Raw genomic sequence first — 22,691 nt, 5'->3', positions numbered from 1 at the left:
CAATTGTTATATCACCCACATATACTAATAGATACACACGCTTCCCACTAATCACTGTGGTGTAAACAAAGACCAAAACTCTTCGTGGGCGACCGGTGATACGCAAAGTTTATAAAAAATGAGGTAGTCTGCCAAACGTCAAGCTGCCTCATGAAGATTTCCTTGTTTAACCCTCCTTTGGCATTAGGGTCATTTTTTGACCCAAACCGTACACTACGTCAGCGAGCTGCTGCCAACGTGATGCAAAAGGAAGGTTTAATCACCGTACAAGTAGGCCGTTTCCACGTCGAAGTGTTTTAACTTCATTCTTCGCTTGCTTCTGAGAGTATCCGTGAGCCGTGCTTTGTCTTTGGTGATCTCGTCGACTGCATTACGCTTATAGACCCAGTGATGTGATGTGATGCGATGTAATTGATAGCCACCACCAGTGCAGGTCTTGCCATGTCGTACGGTTACCTCTTAATACATAACATATTAAGATTTCCGGCTGGTGGTTTGTTCCCCAAGGGTGCCGTCAAACATATTGAAAACTGCTGAAGCTGATCTAACCACAACCATCGCAATCAAATAATTGTGATGCTTGTGAAGGATATCTCCGTGATTTGGGCCTCCTCTTCAGCTTATAGACCTAGTGACTATAAACTACATTTCGTCCTTCAGGTGGATCAATGAGCTCTCACGTTCCGTTCTGCTGATGAGGTTTCTGCTCATCCACCATCGCTGCTTTCCACAAGTCCTGCTTTTCACAGGTGATCGCGTCCTTCAAGATCTTCGGCTCAACCTTGTCTGGATGCCGTGATCCCGCAGTGAACAACTCTTCGATCAATCGTCGAGGTGGAGCTCTCCTCGTAGATCGCCTCGAGCAACGCGTTATCTCATCCAAGCAGAACCCAGGGAAGGTTCCATTCCCCTCGTAAACACTTTCAAACGACGTCGCCGACCCTCATCGGGCAGCTTACCGTTCACAAAGTCCACAGTAAGATCTGCAATTCTCAAGTGCAACAAATAATCCATCGTACGATCGAGGCATCGAGGCACACTCGACAACATTAACACGACGAACCGGTTGTATTTCACTTCTTTGCCGTATGAAGTCAGGCGAAGCCGCAATGCCCTCATCTGCTTCAGATGTTCAGCCATCTTCTGCCATACGTATGTTTATCACCTGTTGATGATTGACAGAGATGAGCGTTCGTGGTATAGTCCTTCAGCGCACCCCCACATTTCTTTTTCCGTCTGTGCAGGCATGACGACGAACAAACTGCAAATGAGTAGGTATATCTTACTTTCGGTCCTGAGCACCCATGATGGTGCAGAGAGCCGAATTGAACGGTATCCATCCTGGGCGATTGCCAGCCATCGCCTTGACCTGTGGCCAGGTCAAATTTCTGTCAACTTGCTTGATTTCTTTGTTGAGGTTGCGCCGCCATGAGCCTCTGGGTCTGCCTCTGCTGCGATGTCCTGTTGGCTTCCAATCTAACGCTTGTTTGCCGATTCCGTTCCCGCTACTGCTCAGAGTGAGACCGACTCACTTCCACTTTCGCTCTCGAGTGTTGTAGCCATCGGCTTTTGATGACATCGACCATGGAGCTCCACGTTGGAGATCCAATTGTGAGGCCTCCATGCACGAATTATGTACCGCAGGCATCTATTGATAAAGACCTGCAGCCGTTGAGTCTTCTCCGCTGATACACACCAAGTTTTATTGGCATACCACAGCACAGATTTCACATGCGAGTTGAAAATATGGATTTTGGTACGTCGACTAATCTGATTGTTTTTCCATGCATTTCTTCAACTCTCAAAGGCTGCCCTCGCCTTCTTGATCCGTGCACCTATGTCGATCTTGGTGCCACCATCGCATCGGCCGCCATTTGGCTACCAAGATGTTGGAAGCTTTCAACATTCTCCACTGATTTCTCAGCTACCGTAAAACTGGAGGGGTTGACCGTGTTTACATCCAACGATTTGGTCTTGTTGCACCGTTAAGCTAGACGAGCAAGTTCGAAGTCATTTAGGAGCTCCATGGTAATGGGTTGCCACAGCAATCCACGATTTGGTTCACGGTCAATCGCACCAACCAGGATCTCGTCGATTACGATGAGGAACAGTAGCGGTGATAGTACACATCTTTGCCTCACTCCAGCAACGACCCGGATGGGATCGGACAAAACACCGTTGTGCAGTACTCTGCACGAAAATGCTCTGTACTGTGCTTCAATGAGGCCGATGATTTTCTCAGGGAGACCCTTGCGCCTGAGGGCTTCCCACATGTTTCCGTGATTTAGACGGTCGAAAGCTTTTTCGAAATCAATGAACACCATATAGAGAGACTCTTGGAATTTATTGATTTGCTCCAGGATGATACGGAGCGTGACAATATGGTCCACATACAGGGGATACTCAAAATAACTGGGACAGGTAAAATTTTCACTTTTCAAAAAATGTTCAACTCGCTGTAACTTTTCGAAAAGGGCATCAAATATTCTCAAATTTTTACTGAAAGTTCTTCAACTAGTTGTGTATCAGTGGTCAAAATTTGGAAAAGATCGGGCCATTCTATACAAAGTTATGTAGGTTCTAGAAGAAGGACTCGCCTTGCATCCGGGTCGGTCAAAAGCTGTTCAGATGTGTCTCTTATGGGCATCGTAGCATTCATCTTTGTCCCACTAAGGCGACGTGAGACATCGTAGAGGAGACGAATGTCCCCGGTTTTTGCGGCTTCCCCGCCTTTGTCGGCTAGGGAGCCCGCCCACGCTTTTTTTACCCGCTTACTTGAGCGTTTTACTTCCCTGTTGAGAGCCAAATAGCGCTGACGGGCTACGCTTTGGCTCCTCGTGTTTTCGCTTGCCCAATCGCAGTTTTGGCTCTTCTATCTTTCTCCAGGTGTCACCTGTGATACACTGCTATCTCCGGGTGCGTAGCTCGCCCAAATTATTCACGCCGGTAGCGATGAAGGCGTTCTTGATAGAGTTACATCGCCATAAGCCGGATGTCGTTTGCAGAGTCAGCGTGAATCGACCGCGCCACTTGGAATTCGCACGGTCAGCAGTTTACAGTTATATCCACTTATCCACGAGCGGTAATGGCGGCGGCGGGCATATCCAACCGGTTCGGATTTTGACGTTTCTTGGGGGAATGTGAAAACAGTTTCATTTTCCTCCTCACCCCTTCACACTCCGTTTGGTGGCGCCAACCGATTGCGATCCCCCAGAAACGTCAAAATTCTAAACGGTTATTTGTACTCGCCGCCGCCACTACCACTCGCGGATAAGTGGATATACATCAGCCGACCTCGGGCGCGCTCTCTTGTTATTCTTGGACTCGTCGCGGAAGGTAGAAGTGCTTCTTCAGTAGAAACTATTTGATAATTAAGTGACAGTGCTTGCATAGAATGATTTGATAACAAAGTGATAGTGTTCCCTTTGTGTAGAATGATTTCATATTTAAGTGACAATGACTTTATTATACGGAATGATTCATTAATTAGATAAAAAGACTTTACATAAACCAATAAATCGGAGTACAGGTATTCTTCGATATAACGTACCCTCGATATAGCGTACCCTCGATATAGCGAATTCGATATAACGTACATTTTGCTTCGATATAACGTACAACATAGAAAATTTTTATTTTTTACACGATTAACCCTTAGATATACTACGAAATCACTCAAATCAATGTTTTGTTGCAGCATTAGCCTTGTTACCCAGAATTAGCGCAATTTGGGGATAAATTTAGTGTACGTTATATCGAAGCAAAATGTACGTTATATCGAAGCACAAAAAACAAAATGACTTTTTCGTCAAAACTCAAGTTTTTCATTATTGGTTTTGTGAATTTCACCGAAATTATTATTTGGGATTAATTTCACGTCGAATACATCAATACAAGCATAAAAAATACTTAATTTTTCTCTGCTTCGATATAACGTACACTTCGATATAGCGTACAAAGAGAAAACTTTTTTGTACGTTATATCGAAGAGTACCTGTAGTTCCTTTTTAAAACTCCGAACCCGGCCACGATCGTGTAATTTAGCGCTTGCATCTTCCTGAATATCCGCAGCACGGTTCTTCTGTGCGGATGAGCATTACATATTTCCAACGGTGGCATAACTGTTTACCCGCTCAAAATAGTAAGTGGCAAAGGTCAAACGGGTGAATACAGTTAAAACACAGACAAACAGACGTATCACTTGGAACAAAAAGCGATAAAAATCATCGTCACGCAAACATAATCGCCCAATACTAATTTTGCTGTGGTACGCAAATCCACTGAGTAGATGGCGGTAGTGAGCAAACGTCAAACAGGAGCAAAAATTATGCGAGCGCCGTGAGCGAGCGATTTGCGAACTATGGAATATTTGAATAATCCGTTGAAAAGAGAAACGATGGGAAGTGAGTAGAGTAAGACGTCTGTTTGTCTGTGGTTAAAATTTAGTGCATGCTGCTAAGGTTGATTCTAACAATCAAAAAAAATATGAAGGAACTCTGAAATAAGTACACGGAAGATAATTTCCGTATATCTTTTATGTGTGAAACTACATAGATTTTTGCAATAAGCCTTCATTAATAAAAATTATGTTTGGGAACATAAAAAATAAACGTTTTGATTCAAATAAAATCCATTATCAAAAAGAAATAAAATTTAATGATCTGAATAAATAAAATTTATGTGTGAGATTTATAACGCTTATAACCCGTGTTCTAATGGTTATTATAAGGTGTATTCAAATAAATTTGAAATTATGTATTATGCTTAAAAAATTCTCAATTCTTAAATAAAACCGTGAATTCGCATCTTTGAATCTAACTTTTATTGCCATTGATATCGAATAGAGTTCACTACGGAATGTTCCAATTGCTGAATCTCCAAGAGGGAGTTTATTTGGAGGTGGCGGAAACAGCTTCGAACGGTGTCCTCGGGATCATCCATGAATTCATCGGCTTCTTCTGGACCGCTGGACATTATTACGCTGTTTGGTAGGCAAATACTGGCGGCACAAAAGAACGACGAAAGCGGCGGCGTCGAAGGTTGATTCTGGTTGGCGATGTAGACCGGAATGATTTTGGTTGGTGGGGTTGTCGTCTCCCGTTGGCTGCCGGAAGCGCTCCTATTTCTCCACATTTCCGATTTCTTCCGAATCGCTGTAAAATACGCAGTTGAAACAATTGCAATAACCATCTCTGCGCACTTACTTTTATTCCTAGACGCCTAGAGCTCCAAATATCCTAAGTCCGGTGTTGTTCCGTTGGAGATCGAGCGGTGAACTATCACGACCGTTACAAAGCGGTTCGAAATCGCGATAGAACCAAAGATTATATTTATAAGTGAACTTCTATAATTTTTTACTATAACACAGACAATTATAATTTTTATGTTTGCACAAACATGAAGGGGAAAAAGCTCAACATGGCGTTTATAATCGCACACATAAAAATAACACTCGAGCAGTCTTATAAACTATAAAGGCGTCAACTACATAAAGTTTAGCTTTGGAATTTTATCAGTGTAGAACTTATGCATGTAGGTTTCAACTCACCCCTGCAAACGCACCTGTTTCCTAACACTACACCGACTATAGAGAGCAAAACGGAGCGAGGCAGCGATCTACACACTCGACTCATCGCCATACCGGTTGGCCGCTCGTGCTGGGTCGGTGGCTGGCCACCATGCATTTATACACTGACTGCTACTGTGCTGTGGAGGACTACATACCATACATACGTTGAACGAACCCATCATCGTTCCGTTCCCATCGTTTGGCACCACACCGTAGTTGATACATGAGAAGAGGAGCGAGGCGTCCAATTCTCGCACACCGACTACAGTACCAGTGCTCAACGTGTGCTGTGTGTTGCCAAAACAGCTGATTGCATTCAGTTGTGTAGCCGTCCGTCGTCGGTATTCGACGTTGATGGAAAAAGCTTGCTGAGCTGGTAGTTGATCAATGGAAGGTTGTCCGCTTCGAAATTTTTCCTCCCTCTGGCCGTCCGCGCGGTCCACTCCGCACCTACTTGCTCCTAAGGCTGCTCGCAAGTCTTCAGTAATGCTGTCTGCTTAGCAAGCTGCAAGTTCAGGATGGCACTACAGTTCATGGTGGTATTGGTGGGAGCCATCCTCGTCGTCCGTCGCCGTCGCCGTCGTATTTCAAGCGCTTCCTTTTTGGCTTTAAAGCGAACATCGAAAAACATAAAATTGTTTCCCATCAGCTACACAGCACAGCTTCAGTCGTCGGCCGTCGCATCGCACGCGGAGGAAGACCAAAGCGAAGACGTAACGGCGCGCGTTACGAATGGGATGGTTTTAGCGCTTGGGGGAGGAGCTGTCTCGCCTGAAACCCGCCCGACGACGACGACACACCATGCCAGCAGCCACACGGTGCGGCGGATGGGGTGGACGTTGTTGGTAGGATGGGATGGAAAAACGGTGGTGGGGTTGAACTCGTTCGGCGTTCAACGCTGGGCTGGGCTGGTCGGTCGGAATCAGCTGGTGGAACGACTGACGAAGACGATAAAAATGTTATCAACTGCTGGCAGGAGCTCTGCGGAGCAGAAGTTGGGGGTGGGTGGGGAAACCTTCGAGACTTTCGCTTTTAAAGACTACACAGTCGGTGGGAAAATTGGGTTTTCCGTTTTTCCAGGGAGGATGAGAATAGACTTCATTCGCTTTTCTAGGAACGGCTGTCCTGAGCTCCCGGTATAGGAGGTTGATACAGACATTCGCATGTGCGTTACGTCACGAGCAATAAAGGGCGGGCGATCGATGTGATAACGTCGGGAGAAGGCGCTGTGGATGGAGACGGGGGAAAGAAGGAAGGATTCTCAGAAGGATGAGTTCGGTGAACTTTTCCGAGCTGAAAAGTATGGGCTTCGATGTCTTGCTATCTGGTTAAAGCATTTACAAAAATGCCGACGGTAGTTTGAGATTGTTGGTTTCTTCAAGCATCGTCGTCCCAATTATGAAAAATGTGTCTGTACTCACGTTTGGTAGCAAATTTTCAGTTAAATTATTGCTGACTGCACCTCAATTTGGGCTGACACAATAGTGTGCACAAACTTTCAAAGTGTGATTGCAGCGCAGGGGCACGTCGGATTGAGTTGATGTCTTCGGTGCACTTATTCCTTATAAATGGAGGAATAAGTGCATCGAAGACGTCGAGACGATCCGAGGCAAATGTGCACTTTTATCACACTTTTTAGACGTAGGGTAAATGTACCAATTATGGCTATAGTACCAATCATTCGCCATAGTTGATTTTCACCCTTTAACGATGTAAATCAACAGGAAAAATTTTGTGAACAACAGATCACGTTCACAAAAGATGGTCGCACTCATTTAAACTCCACATTTTGCTCAAATCATGGTAGAAATAAATCATTTTCCTTAAAATTTTGGCTTCCTTGCACCCTTTTTCGCCATAGTGTACCAGTTATGGCTAACCCCATAAGGAATGCATGCAAATAGTGCGAAAAGGAACCGAAATTAAAAAATGTAACCATAACTGGTACAGGGTTCCTATCATTGGCACACGCTGTAATAAATACTAAAAGTAGTTTTGGCTCAGTTTCTATATTTTTCCTGTAAAGTATGGAAACTAAGCTGTCTTTTACTTATTGATGACATTCGTTGGTCTTCTCGTTATTTTTGTATAAATAGCTTTCCTTAGGTAGTGCCATAATTGGTACACGTACCCAAAAAAAGTGTGATAGTCCAATTTGGTATGTAGTCTGCAATATGTATCCATATGTCAATTTCTTGATTTTGCTTTGGCTGACCAAGCCATGTGGGAAATTACACTGTTGAAAATGCTTTGACATCCATGTGCACAACAGAATACGTGCTCGATGAACAAATTGAGATTTGAAATTATGAAAAGAAATCCACGTACTCCGGTGAGACTCGAACTCACGACTCCCAATTCGCTAGACGGGCGCTTCTATTCCTTCAAGCTACGGAGTCACGGAGATAGTCGAGTGACTCCGTAGCTTGAAGGAATAGAAGCGCCCGTCTAGCGAATTGGGAGTCGTGAGTTCGAGTCTCACCGGAGTACGTGGATTTCTTTTCATAATTTCAAATCTCAATTTGTTCATCGAGCACGTGTTCTGTTGTGCACATGTATCCATATGCTAACCTGTTCAACAGCAAAAACCAACTTTGTAGCGTTTTTGTCCGGCGCTCTTGCAACATGCCTTGTCCACCGTTTCTTTCCGGCTTTGACCACATTCTGAGTGCTGGGTCCTCCGCATAGAGTACAGGGAACTTGTGGATCATCAGGTCCTTCGCGAAAGTCTTAACCAAATCCCGATCGATGTCGAAGAGCAGGCATGAGAGTCCGTCCTCTAATCGCATATCCCGGTGAGATGCAAATGAGTTGGATAGTTCACACAAAACTAGCCAAAGTCTACGCTCCACACAAATTTTAAAATTGTTGCATGGACAAAATTCTACGAGGGGGAGGGGGGGGGGTATCTGAGATGGCCAAATTTTGGTCTACGGGGTTTATGAACAGCCCCTAAGGATCCGAGGTAGACGAATTCCTCTACCACCTCGAAAGTGTCCCCGTCTATCGTAACATTACTACCAAGACGGATCCGGTCGTTTTCGGTTCCGCCTACCTACCAGCATGTACTTTGTTTTTGAGGCATTCACCACCAGTCCGACCTTTGCTGCTTCGCGTTTCAGGCGGGTGTGCAGCTCTGCCACCGTTCCAAATGTTCTGGCGATAATGTCCATGTCGTCCGCAAAGCACACAAATTGACCGGATTTTGTGAAAATCGTTCCCCGGCTGTTGAACCCGGCTCGTCTCATCACACCTTCCAGAGCCATGTTGAAGACTCCGTCACCTTGTCGCAGTCCCCGGCGAGATTCAAATTGAGATGAGAGGAAATCACCCATTGTGGTTGGCTGGAAGAACGAGCCCTGTTACGTCTTACCTGATAGACTTCTGCTCACGTAATGGCGCGCTCGCTCGCTTGGACTGTGCTCGTTGGTGCTGAGTCGACATAGAGAGTTATGCAACATAGACTTGCCGAACAGCATGTCGACACAGCCCCACACAGAATGAACTGAATAGTTCATCCGAAACCCTTACGCAGTTTTGTACACCGTGCATTGTTGCTTTAATCAGTCTAGTCAGCTTCCCAAGAAAGCCGTTTTCGTCCATGAATCTCCATAGCTCTACGCGGTCGATACTGTCGTATGCCGCCTTGAAGTCGATGAACAGGTGATGTGTTGGGACCAGATATTCACGGCATTTCTGGAGGATTTGCCGTACGGTGAAGATCTGGTCCGTTGTCGACCGGCCATCGTTGAAGCCGGCTTGATAACTTCCCACGAACTCATTTACTTTGGGTGAAAGACGACGGAAGATGATCTGGGATAGCACTTTGTAGGATTCATTCAAAATAGTGATCGCCCTGAAGTTCTCACATTCCAAATGGTCGCCTTTCTTGTGAATGGGGCAGATTACCCCTTCCTTCCACTCCTCCGGTAGCTGTTCGGTTTCCCAGATCCTGACTATCAGCCGATGCAGACAGGTGGCCAACTTTTCTGGGCCCATCTTGATGAGTTCAGCTGCCATGCTGATACCATCCTTACCAGCTGCTTTGTTGGTTTTAAGCTGGTGAATGGCATCCTTAACTTCCCTCAGCGCCAGCGTGGAAGTTGGTTCATATCCGTCCTCCGCTGCACTGGTGTCGTCGTTTCCTCCGTAGCCGTGGGCTCCCGTGCCTACGATCTCCACGCCATTCAGGTGCTGATCGAAGTGCTGCTTCCACCTTTCGATCACCTTACGTCCGTCCGTCAAGAGGCCTCCGACTCTCTAACCCTGCATATTTCGGCTCGCAGCACGAAGCCGTTGCGGGATGCGTTGAGCTTCTGATAGAACTTCCGTGTTTCTTGGGAACGGCACAGCAGTTCCACTTTTCCACACTCCGCTTCTTCCAGGTGACGCTTTTCGTATTATTCTGTTGCTGATTTTCCATTACAATGGTTTTTTACGGCTGGCTCGTAGGGCCTGACACCAGCCCCCTACTTTCCGGAGGACCATAGTGCACAGTTGAGCTTAGAGTCCTTCCCTGGCACTCGGACGTAGATCAGCCGCCCCTAACATGAGGATTAGACGCTGTTGTGAGCCGCTCATCCTGAAGAACATACGCTCAGGTTTGCCAAAGCAAACCCACCTTCCCTGTCAGCCTACGACTAAAGTTCCCACCGGGGTTGGTTACCCGATCTTCCCTATGGTTGCTCATAGTTTCCGGCCGGTACCACGAGGAGGTAGAGATAGGAGTTGCTGGGCAGAGGCTGGTGGATCACAGTGGGATCTAAAATGCGCAGCATACCCAGCCTTTACCGTGCCAAAAACGGCAAGTATAAAATGCAATGTTATAGTGCCAAGTTGCAAAAAATAATTAAAAATGCGTGTAGGCAAAAGTGCCGAAAAGTGCTACTTTTCAGCACAAATGTCGAAAAGTAGTACTTTTCGGCACTTTTGTTTTAATGAAAAAAGTAGGCCGTTTTAGCGCTCTTTTGCCCAATGAAAAGTTGACGTTTTCACAACTGATTTGCGTTGCGCAATGAACCATTACCCGAACAGGAATGAATAACTGCCTCATAACTGGAGCATACCAAAGTCAGGTATCATACCAAGACAAGGTATTGGTCGGTTATCCAGGTATTGGAAATAACTTATTTTGGTATTTTGTAGGTATTGATGGAATACCTCAACGAGTTATTGGTTTGGTGTTGAGGACTGCTTGAGGTATTATTGAATTATGGAAAAATCGCTATTTGTATGAAAAAATCGCCGATTATTATTCAGCTATTGCCATACCTGATGTCATTATTCACGCGTTATGCACAGAATACACACCAGTTATTATTTAAGGTATTTTACCTCTTATGCAGGGCTACTTAATACCTCATTCAGGTTGTACGTATTCGGTTTTCCATAGCTGAGTTTGTTATTCTTCAGCTATTTTCTCCTGCTCGGGTACAGCACTGTTTTCAGATTTGATCAACTTTTTGATGCTTTCTGGGCGCAGGTTTGAAAAATTGTGACAACTGCACAGTATAACCTGCTATGATCAGTATGGCTATGAACATCAGTATGCAGTTTGATGAAAAAGTTTTGCTAAAAACTATATTCAAGCGGTAATTTATGAAATTACAAAAAAAAAAAACGTTATACGCAGCTGGGTGCAGAATTCAATTTTGACAGCACTTGTCGTAATTATCAAACTCGGCAAGTCTCGTTGGATAAATGTACGACTCGTACCGTAAAACTCTTCATTCTGCACCTTGTTGCATAAACTACTATTTCGAAACGTAAAGCTTTCTGGTAGGCCTGTGAGTCGAACTGAAAACCTTTGATACAGCCGTACGTCGTCTATTCCAACTCTTTCCTTATTGTTTCCTGAGCTTCGCCAGATCAGAGTTCTACTAAAGGGTTTCTCTTGTAGTCTTCACAGGCAGTAGAGGGCAAGCTCCTTAAAAAGCTACCATGATGAAGGCTGTTGCAGTATCAACGGTATGATCTAAGTCACTTGAAGTGTCAATGGATGATGAGTATCCTTGAAATTTGGCCGCAACCATATCAGTAAAGAGATCCCAGTTGGTTGATAGGAGATTCCTGAAATGCAAAGTTTGCGAAGTAATATTCAATTGTTCAAAAAAGATGTAGCTATGATCAAGCAAAGTTTTCCATGTGACACATGCCAATTGGTCTTCTTCTTCTTCTTATTTCTGGCGAGCCGACACCGTTCGGCATCAGCTCTAGTTTAACGTCCGCCTGATTCTGGTACTAAGCCTAAACACGGACGGTCAGGGAGACATCCACACACACCTGACACCCTACATATCGAACCCATCAACACATGGGCCGGGACCTACGGCTTTACTTCCTATCCGAGGGAAGGCGTGATCAGATATTTTTGTCTCAGAAATACCGACGGCGTCGACTAGGATTGAACCTAGACCGACTGGGGTGAGAGGCAACCACGCTTACCACTACACCACCGACGCCGCTTGCCAGTTGGTCAACTCGTGACTAATTCTGCAATAACAAAGCGTTTTGTCTGTCACTTTCTCTCTATAAATAGCAGATGCCATGAAGTTTGGGCGATTGCCTATGTTAAGTAATCCAAAATCCAAAATGAGTACTAAATCAAGTACTCCATCAAACTGGAGCCTCTCATGTTAATGTATGAGCTGCCCCAGATGTTGTGGTGAGCATTGGCATCACTGTCAACAATTAATGTAGGGCCGTAGGCTTATCATGTGGTAAATAAAACGAACAATAGGTGTATTTCATGCTGAGGTTTCCAACAGATACATCAAAAGAAAGAGTACATACATCTCAGGTGGTTAGTACTGAGATAAGTGTTAGAGCACAAACAAACAAACGTATCACTTGGAACAAAATGCGATAAAAATCATCGTCAAGCCAACATAATCGCCCAATGCTAATTATGCTGTAGTACGCAAACCCACTGAGTAGATGTCGGTAGCGGGCAAACGTCAAACAGGAGCAAAAGCGATGCGAGCGCCATTAGCGAGCGATTTGCGAACTACGGAATATTTGAATAATCCGTTTAAAAGGGAAACGATGGGAAGTGAGTAGAGTGAGACGTCTGTTTGTCTGTGGTAAGAGTGTAGCGACAACTACGTTATGGACAAGCACACATGCTCGAGGCAGAACACACGAGTAAGCTATTTAGGCGAGGATACACAGAATACACTGTGTGGATCGCATAATGCGAAACCATTTGGGTGAAAATTTAAGCTAATATATGCCATCGTTGGTGTGTTCGACTGTTTTACGAAACTATTTCGTAGTGTTTTGTTTTTGTGAAGACTGGCAAGCCACCACCAAACAATCTATGACATCTTCATAATCACATCAGACTATTCACGTGATTTTCAATGTTGTCGTCATTGGCGTAAATAGGGGGTGGCCAGGGGGGGCCTGGCCCCCTCCAGAATAATGCATTTCGGAAAAAAATCACGCAATTCAGGCGAAAAGTATCTTTTTAGTATAAAAAAATCTACATCGACATGGCTTTGGCCCCCCCTAGAGCTATGACCCAGTTACGCCTATGGTTGTCGTCATTTTGAAATGTTACATAATTTTAAAGAGCAAAATCAGCAAAATAATAAAGATTAACGTTGAGACATACACCCTAACCGTTCACATTTTCAAGGACAAAGAAGGCCGCCTTTAGATTTACACGAATTTTCTCAATCAAGAGATCCAGCAAACAAATTGATCTTTTTTGAGTATAAATCTATGAAAGTATCTGAAATAAAGACAAATCAATCAATCAATGAGTATAAATCATCGAATCAACACCAGTATAACTTATGTTTTGAATAAAGTTCATGCTTACACAACCATATACGACTAATCAAGAAACAGAAGCAGCTCAATAACAGTTCCTTAAGCTAGAGTTTGCTGAAGATTAGTTTATTCCACTATTAAACAGCAACAATGTTTGCTGGGTGCGTGCTGTGAAGAGGGCAATTCAGTGTTAGTTTGGATCTCCAAGCGCCATCAGTCTAGAACGTCTTGAACCCATTCTTAAACCGCCTGAATCAACATTTCAAAAGGGCGTAACAACGTTTGGGAGTGGCTCATTCCTTCAAAGCTATAGGTCGTACTTATCTCTCAATCCTTGTCCACCACTTGTACTAGAAAGCGGGAATCCTCTTTCCGATAGCGATCGAAAATTTGGCATTGAATCTCTGCATCCTACAGCTTTGAAATACGGTTCTTTGTTCAAATGCAGGCACGCCCTTTAAAACTGTTGGTGCCGATTTATGGAATGCTTTAGAACGTCTCTAAAATCTCCTTGAAGCTCACCAAAATGTATTTTCAAAAACTGTAGGACCCCTCAAACTCCTTCAAAGCCCATGTAGCGGCCCTGATATCCTCCGGAATTCTCTAATACATATCTGAAGTCCACTGAAAATTCTCTGAAATTAATGACACTTTGAATTTCTTGAACCCGGCTCGGATTTCGAAAACGGCTGAAAGCTCTCTAAATTTTCTGAAATGCCTTCGAAAATCCCTTCACGGTAAGAAAAAGTGACTCTGAAATGAGTAAGATTCACACAAAACTAAGCTAAACTGGAACAGCTCAAAAAATGAGTAAATTGCATTACCAGCGATAGCGCTGGCCCAAGTGCAAAAATCCAACCAATTTAAGCCGTATAATATTAAGGACAGGGCCCATATAGCCGAGGCGATAAACGCACGGGTATTCAGCATGACCATGCTGAGGGTGACGGGTTCGATTCCCGGTCGGTCCAGGATCTTTTCGTAAAGGAAATTTCCTTGACTTCCCATGGGCATAAAGTATCTTCGTGCCTGCCACACGATATACACATGCAAAATGGTCATTGGCAGAGGAAGCTCTCAGTTAAAAACTGTGGAAGTGCGCTCATTGAACACTAAGCTGAGAAGCAGGCTTTGTCCCAGTGAGGACGTTACGCCAAGGAGAGGAGAGGAATATTAAGGACAATTCACACCGTCTTCAGCTAGAGGCTGCACAGACTGAACACATTACTTACACTAGACAACGGACAATACACAGAACACCCAGTGGCCCTATGATGAATTTTTCGTTTGACGAAAAGTTTCCAACGACTGGAGCGGGAATCGAACCCACACTCCGAGGCTTACGATACGCCTAGACGACTGCCGCCGCTAACCGCACGGCCACGAAGCCCACATCAGCAAGAATATTATACAACTTAAACTGATGAGATTTTCGCACTTGGGCCAGCGCTATCGCTGGAAATAAAATTTACTAATTTTTGAGTTGTCCCACTTCAGCTCCAAAATGAGGGAATTTTCTGACCGTGTTAGAACCCTCGGAAATCGCATTAACCCTCTGCGAAAAACCTAAGACCGACCCCCATTAACCTTAGAGAACGATAAAATAACACCACCGGAGTCCCGGAAAAACGCACCTTAAACGCCACTGAAACCTGCAGGAAAACCTCTGAAACTTCCTAGAATGGCACCGAAGACCCTCTGGAATCCGCTGTAAAGCACCTGCGGCCCTCCGATACTCCCCGAAAACGCCACTGAAGGCAATTGTAACGCCTCTGAATCCCAAGCCCCCTTCTTTTCCCATCTTGAAACTCCCTTGAAATTCCGCGCTTGACCCCTTCAAAAGTCCTAGCCATTCGTCCTCCTTAAACTACCGTCAAATGGGGTAACTTGCAACACTTTTTGACTTTGAAGCAATATCATTGAAAATCTAAACATTTCAAACATACTGTAAAGCATCGTGTACACTAATTACCACGAGTAGAATACTATGCAGAACATCATTTACCAAAATACGTTGCCACCTAAACAGGAGGTGTGAAATACATGCTTGTTGCAAGTTACCCCATCTATGGGGTAACATGCAGCACATGACATGAAACTAAGTTAGCTACCATTAAACTGTATTAACATTCTAGTTCTTGGTCATATTATAAGTTTTTGATGTAATGCATGAAAAATGCTTTGAAAAGAAGTACACTAACCAATTGAAATATGATTTTTAATTAAAAGATTGGTAGCTATATATAAGCGAGAGTATATCGTTTCACAACAGGTCTTACGTTCCTCAAATATGAATACTTATGGATTTCATGACTCAGTATTAGTTACAAAATGCCAACAATGCTAAATGTAATTTGTTGGAAAGGTAAAGTAAGTCATCTTTAGATTATTTGCAGTATAAAAAGGGGTTTGGCTATTTCAGCTGAAATAACATGATTTAAACACTTATTCAACTATTTACAAAATAAAAGCCGTCAATTTCGGCATTTTATTGAAATATGTTACTCCATCTAGGTTCAGAATAGATGTTGGTGATTGTTTTAGAACGTTCATAAACTGAATTCAACTTTCATCAAGGTGAAACATGTATGAAGTCTTGTCTTCAACAATGTTTGAAAGTCGCGTGCAAAAAAATGGTAAAATTGAGTTGAAAATTGGAAATGAACATGAAACACGAAAAACCCTGCAAAATTCCGCCAGACGGAAAAATTATTGAATGTCGGGTCAAAGTCGGATCAATTTTTATCGTATGTTGGGCCATTGTTGGACCAACATCGAACAACTGTTGGGTCTATGTTGGGTTTTGTGGCCAAAATAAAAACAGGTGAATGATAGGTTGATGTCGGGTTTGACGTCACAAATGATGGTGAACTCAATCAGATTCTAATTAGGTAACGTTACCTAAATGGAGGGACCTAAATAGATTTTACCTAAATGGATCTTACCTAAATGGAGGTTTGAGTGTACACATAATTTTGTTAACCGAAATGGTGGAGCATACTAGCTTTCATTATTATGAAAATATAGTTCACATTTATTGTATGTCATCGTGTTGCAAGTTACACCGCTGTTGCAAGTAACCCCGTTTGACGGTACTCTGCGACTTTGAAATCAACCTGCATCGATTTAGGTTAAAACTCTATTAATTATTCTATCGACCTTAGAAGAAAATTGGGTGTAATTGCCGTAAAACACGCCATTGTCCATCCTCCCATATGGTCTAGTGGCTAGGATATCTGGCTTTCACCCAGAAGGCCCGGGTTCGATTCCCGGTATGGGAATATTTTGAAGTACAGCTCTATTCTTCATTACACCGATTACATCAATCAACATTCTTCATTACACCAACAAAGCTAGCCACGAAAATGTTTGTTCTTAGGTCGATTTGACAGACCACACACATGCAAAGACGGATTATATATTCTACTTTATCGATCTTGTTGCCGTCCTTTTCATGCTCATGTTACATCTGTCAATATAACCTGAGAGTGGTCAGTCATATTAAGGTTAGGTTCGTTGGTGTAATAAAAAATTGTCAAAAAATTTGAGGTTAGGTTTTTTACGTGGTTGATAGATGATAATTATTGCCTTTAGTTGGAAGAATTCACATGCCAACAAGCTGAATGCAAAATAATCCCTGTTCTCCCCGACGGGGAATTGAACCCCGGTCTCCCGCGTGACAGGCGGGGATACTGACCACTATACTATCGAGGACATATGACAGGAGTGGGGAAATTTCCATACAGAAAGAACTGCCCATAAGATGCGACGCGAGACAGGACACAACACTTATAGTTCTTACAACAAATTAAAAGGATTTAAATTTACCTTTTAAGTTAAGACTTATAGTTCTTACAACAAATTAAAAGGATTTAAATTTACCTTTTAAGTTAAGACTTAAAAGGTAAATTTAAATCCTTTTAATTTGTTGTAAGAACTATAAGTGTTGCGTCCTGTCTCGCGTCGCATCTTATGTGTATTGTCGAGGTTCTTACGTTAGCACAAACCTCAAGAAATTGAAAAGAACTGCCCTCCTGTTCAAATAAAATTACGAATTGTTTCTACATTATCGACAAAATATATCGATGCATCGGCCGGGAATCGAACCCGGGCCGCCCGCGTGGCAGGCGAGCATTCTACCACTGAACCACCGATGCTTCGTATGTACATTTATTTTACGACTATTTTGCTTATTATTTGCCTTTTTTATATAATTTGTATACAATAAATAATATATAATAAAAATATATAATAATTTGTATATAACAAAAAAATAAATTTTTCATACATTTTGAACGGGGACTTGGACTTGGCTAGGGACTTGAAACTTCAAAAAATCGCAGTAGGCTGGACAAAGTTTTCCGAGGATTCTTCATTACACCAACAAAGCTAGCCATGAAAATATTTGATACTTCTCAGGTCATTTTGACAGCCCCCACGAAAAAAGACGGATCGTATATTCTTTATTACACCAACGAACCTAACCTCAAAATGACTGTCAATTCACAGATCATTTTGACAGATGTAACATGAGCATGAAAAGGACGGCAACAAGATCGATAAAGTAGAATATATCACCCGTCTTTTTCGTGCATGTGAGTGGTCTGTCAAAATGACCTGAGAAGTGTCAAACATTTTCATGGCTAGCTTTGTTGGTGTAATGAAGAATTGTACTTTATTGATCTTGTTGCCGTCCTTTTCATGCTCATGTTACATCTGTTAAAATGACCTGAGAGTTGTCAGTCATTTTGAGGTTATGTTTGTTGGTGTACTAAGGAATAGCTAGTATATTCTTTATTACACCAACAAACCTAACCTCAAAATTACCGATGTCGATCTTTTTTGCTGATGTTAGATGTGTCAATGTCAAATAACCTGATAATTATCAAACATGTTTAAGGTTAGGTTTGTTGATGTAATGTTAAAAGAGAGTGATCTTTTAGAAATAAAATTAACTTCACAGCAGATAAACAAAACACAATGTAAAACCGTGTTAATTTGCATTGCAATGCAAAAATAATATAAAAACAACTTTATACATGCATCGGTGGTTCAGTGGTAGAATGCTCGCCTGCCACGCGGGCGGCCCGGGTTCGATTCCCGGCCGATGCAACGGAATATTTTGTCGATAATGCAGATTTAATCCATAATTTTCATTGAAGATAAGGTTGGACAGTTCTTTTAGTATGACAATTTCTCCAGTTCCGACATAGGTCCTCGATAGTATAGTGGTCAGTATCCCCGCCTGTCACGCGGGAGACCGGGGTTCAATTCCCCGTCGGGGAGAACATAATTTATTGTTCTTAAAAATCAGCTTGTCAGCATTAATTGACATCCTTTATTACACCACGAAACATAGGGCACTGCATTGTTTTGATTTTGTATGGGATTTTGACGTTTCTTGGCCTTGTTGTTTACAAAGTTTCTGTAAGAGTGAAAGAGAAGGAGAGCATTTCATGCAGTGCTCTATAACCTCCAAAATTCTTTATTACACCAACAAACTAACCTCAAAACGACTGACAATTCTCAGGTCATTTTGACAGATGTAACATGAGCATCAAAAGGACGGCAACAAGATCGATAAAGTAGAATATATTATTTGTCTTTTTCGTGCATGTGTGTTGTCTGTCAAAATGACATGTGAAGTGTCAAACATTTCCATGGCTAGCTTAGTTGGTGTAATGAAGTGAAGAATGATTGATAGTTCTCAAGCCGCTTGACAGAAGATGTAACATGAGCAAAATAGATGAGGGCAACAAGGTCGGTAAAGTAGACTATAGTTTTGTCTATATCTTGCTTGCGTGTGATCTGTCAAGTGACGTGAGAATTGTCAAATATTTTGGATACCTAGTGGTGCAATAAAGAATTGTCATTGCAGAAATGTGTATTTAATTTAAGCGCAATCCACGACGGTGAGATCGAGATGAATGGATGAACAAGAATTGGTGAGTTCGTTTTATGTTATTGTTCCATGGGTGTCTTGTCTTAAAAGTCTTCATTACACTACGATATCTTACATCAACATGCCTTTTTTGTCAGATCTAGAAAGATCAAGGTAGGTAAAGTAGAATAATTAGTTAGACTTCATTTTGTATATGTATGAAACACCAAAATGACAAAAGAATTGTCATGCATTTTGAGGTTAGGTTTCGAGGTGTAAAAGTTGGTGTATTGAAGTTATTCTTTAAAAAACATTCCCATACCGGGAATCGAACCCGGGCCTTCTGGGTGAAAGCCAGATATCCTAGCCACTAGACCATATGGGAAGCATGAAGGTCATTGAACGTTAGCTAATGATTGTCAAATATTTTTGAGGTTAGGTTTATTGATGTAATAAAGAATTGTACACAAAAGCACGTAACGTAAAATTTCCTAAATTAAAAAAAAAAGTGGTGAAATTGGTTAATAAAACATGTGGAAAAATAATATTTAAATCAGAATTCAACTAACGGCATAAGTAAGTTTACTGTCATCAAAATAAATGAGAGAGTTAAATGAAAGTTATCGAAGATATTTTAATTAATGCTGTATTAAGGACAAACGTCTTGAAATCCCGCTTCAAAAGTGCATGAGAACTTCAGACGCACAAATTTCAAGAAGCAAGCTTCAAACAACAGTGCATTTTATTATTCTGTTCTTGCTCACTTGCAATAAGCTTAAAATAAGAAGATCAAATGCACTGGTTTTGTTTACGAAGAGATTTGTGCCTTCGAAATCGTGAGTAGGTGCCAAAGTCGGCCATTGTGGCGGCCATCTTGGGATTCCAACAAGTCTGTCCTTAAGCCTCGTTCATCCAAAATGTTAGGAAACAACAGATTTACAAGAAGCATCGGTGGTTCAGTGGTAGAATGCTCGCCTGCCACGCGGGCGGCCCGGGTTCGATTCCCGGCCGATGCAACGATATATATTTTGTCGGTAATGCAGTTTTATTCGAAGTGTGTGACCTTGTTTGTGGACTTTTCATGCACCTTGCAGAAGGGTATTGAAATATTTTTATCCAAATCTGTGCCTTGCATTCAAGTACGGCAATTTCACGTCTATTTTCGCAAATCCTCGATAGTATAGTGGTCAGTATCCCCGCCTGTCACGCGGGAGACCGGGGTTCAATTCCCCGTCGGGGAGAGGTGATATATTTATTGTTATGTTCCTAAATGTAATGGAAAAATCGAACGATTGAAGTATTTTTTAAAAAACAAAAAAAAAAAACAAAGAAGAAATGCAATTCAGATCTGAAGAATGACTATCTGGACGGTAAAATATAACTAAGAAAATATAAGCAGTAAATAGAAATAGTGCTACACGAAATAAAGGCAATAATGAAGTTTAAAAAAAAGATAAAAACGCAATAAAAGTTCCACCCGATTCAGCTTCCACTGAATTAAAAGTCCAATTTTTCTAATCCAATAAGTGGCTGTTGGAAGGAAAGAAAAGGAACCAAACTCGAACCGTTTAACCGCATCCATAATTCATCAGTTCTTCCGAATCGATACACTTGGAGCTTTTTCCATAGAATTCCAATGAACAACCATGACAGCAATACGAACAACGTCGATCGAATGGACCAAGCAAGACCAAGTCCAAGCCATTTGGCGCGCATTTCCACCATTCACATTCCCATAAGAGTGCTAACGAACGACTGGACTGGCTGAGGCTGGCTGGCTAGTGGCTACACAACAGAACCAGTCAGTATAGGTATAGGATTACATCGAGCTTGTATGCTTGCTTGCCATCCGGAATCTTATCTCTCGGCTTAATTTAGCCCGGTCGTTGTTGATATTTTGTTGTTTGGTTGGGGGAGATGGTATAAAGTGGGCCATTGGAATAACGAATGAACGAACGAAAGAAGAACAAACGCAGATCGAACGAAGGACTAATGAAGAACAAACGAAGATCAAACGATAAACAAATGAAGAACAAACGAGGAACAAATTAAGAACAAACGAAGAAAAAATGAAGAAAAAACTAAGATCAAACGAAGAACAACCGAAGTACAAGTAAGAACAAAGAACAAACGAAAAATAACCGACGAACAAATAAAGAACAAATGAAGAACAAATGAAGAACAAACGAAGAACGAACAAAGAATAAACGGAAAACAACCCAAGGACTAATGAAACCCAAACGAACAACAAACAAAGAACATACGAAGAGCAAACGAAGAACAAAAGACGAATGAAGAACAAACGCAGATCGAATGAAAATCGAATGAAGAACAAACGGAAAACAAACAAACAACCAATGAAGAACAAACAAGGAACGAATAAAGAATGAACAAAGAACACACGAAGAACAAATAAAGAACAAACGAAGAACAAATGAAGAACAAACGAAGAACAAACAAAGAACAAACGGAAAACAACCGAAGGACTAATGAAATCCAAACGAACAACAAACAAAGAACATACGAAGAGCAAACGAAGAACAAAAGAACGAATAAAGAGCAAACGCAGATCGAATGAAAATCGAATGAAGAAGAAACGGAAAACAAACAAATAACCAATGAAGAACAAACAAGGAACGAATTAAGAATGAACAAAGAACACACGAAGAACAAATAAAGAACAAATGAAGAACAAATGAAGAATAAACGAAGAACAAATAAAGAACAAACGAAGAACAAACGAAGAACAAACGAAGATCAAATGAAGAACAAACGAAGAACAAACGAAGATCAAACGAAGAATAACCGAAGAAGAAATGAAAAACAAACGAAGAACAAACAAAGAACAAACGGAAATCAACCAAAGAACTAATGAAACCCAAACGAACAACAAACAAAGAACAAACGAAGAGCAAACGGAAAACAAACGAAAGAACGAAGCACATTCGCAGATCGAACGAAGGACTTATAAAGAACAAACGGAAAACAAACAAATAACAAATGAAGAACAATCGAGGAACGCATTAAGAATGAACAAAGAACAAACGAAGAACAAATGAAGAGCAAACGAAGATTAAACGAAGAACAACCGAAAAACAAAAAAGCACAAAGAACAAACCAAGAATAACCGACGAACAAACGAAGAACATATAAAGAACAAACGAAGAACAAATGAAGAACAAACGAAGATCAAACGTAAAACAACCGAAGAACAAAAAAGAACGAAGAACAAACGAAGAATAACCGAAGAACAAATGAAGTACAAACGAAGAACAAACAAAGAACAAACGAAAATCAACCGAAAGACTAATGAAACCCAAACGAACAACAAAGAACAAACGAAGAATAACCGAAGAACAAGTGAAGAATGAACGAAGAACAAACGCTGATCGAACGAAAGACAAATGAAGAACAAATGGAGATCAAACAAATAACAAATGAAGAACAATCAAGGAACGCATTAAG

General features: G+C 41.9%; 8 non-coding genes across 8 annotated transcripts; 5 read left to right on the top strand and 3 right to left on the bottom strand.

Moving 5' to 3' along the window:
* Positions 1-16,554: 16,554 nt before the first annotated feature.
* Trnae-uuc (transfer RNA glutamic acid (anticodon UUC)) lies at positions 16,555-16,626 on the top strand. Its single transcript has one exon. It is a non-coding gene; the product is annotated as a tRNA-Glu (tRNA).
* A 361-nt stretch (positions 16,627-16,987) lies between these two features.
* Positions 16,988-17,059, bottom strand: Trnad-guc (transfer RNA aspartic acid (anticodon GUC)). Its single transcript has one exon. It is a non-coding gene; the product is annotated as a tRNA-Asp (tRNA).
* A 372-nt stretch (positions 17,060-17,431) lies between these two features.
* Trnag-gcc (transfer RNA glycine (anticodon GCC)) lies at positions 17,432-17,502 on the bottom strand. The gene has a single exon. It is a non-coding gene; the product is annotated as a tRNA-Gly (tRNA).
* Positions 17,503-18,386: 884 nt separating this feature from the next.
* Positions 18,387-18,457, top strand: Trnag-gcc (transfer RNA glycine (anticodon GCC)). Its single transcript has one exon. It is a non-coding gene; the product is annotated as a tRNA-Gly (tRNA).
* A 102-nt stretch (positions 18,458-18,559) lies between these two features.
* Positions 18,560-18,631, top strand: Trnad-guc (transfer RNA aspartic acid (anticodon GUC)). Its single transcript has one exon. It is a non-coding gene; the product is annotated as a tRNA-Asp (tRNA).
* A 908-nt stretch (positions 18,632-19,539) lies between these two features.
* On the bottom strand, positions 19,540-19,611 carry Trnae-uuc (transfer RNA glutamic acid (anticodon UUC)). Its single transcript has one exon. It is a non-coding gene; the product is annotated as a tRNA-Glu (tRNA).
* A 560-nt stretch (positions 19,612-20,171) lies between these two features.
* Trnag-gcc (transfer RNA glycine (anticodon GCC)) lies at positions 20,172-20,242 on the top strand. The gene has a single exon. It is a non-coding gene; the product is annotated as a tRNA-Gly (tRNA).
* Positions 20,243-20,395: 153 nt separating this feature from the next.
* Positions 20,396-20,467, top strand: Trnad-guc (transfer RNA aspartic acid (anticodon GUC)). The gene has a single exon. It is a non-coding gene; the product is annotated as a tRNA-Asp (tRNA).
* Positions 20,468-22,691: the final 2,224 nt, after the last annotated feature.

This window comes from Aedes albopictus, chromosome 3 (assembly GCF_035046485.1).
Source record: "Aedes albopictus strain Foshan chromosome 3, AalbF5, whole genome shotgun sequence".
NCBI lineage: Eukaryota > Metazoa > Arthropoda > Insecta > Diptera > Culicidae > Aedes > Aedes albopictus.
Note: the sequence above shows the minus strand (reverse complement) of the source record. Positions and strands in the feature narration are given on the sequence as shown.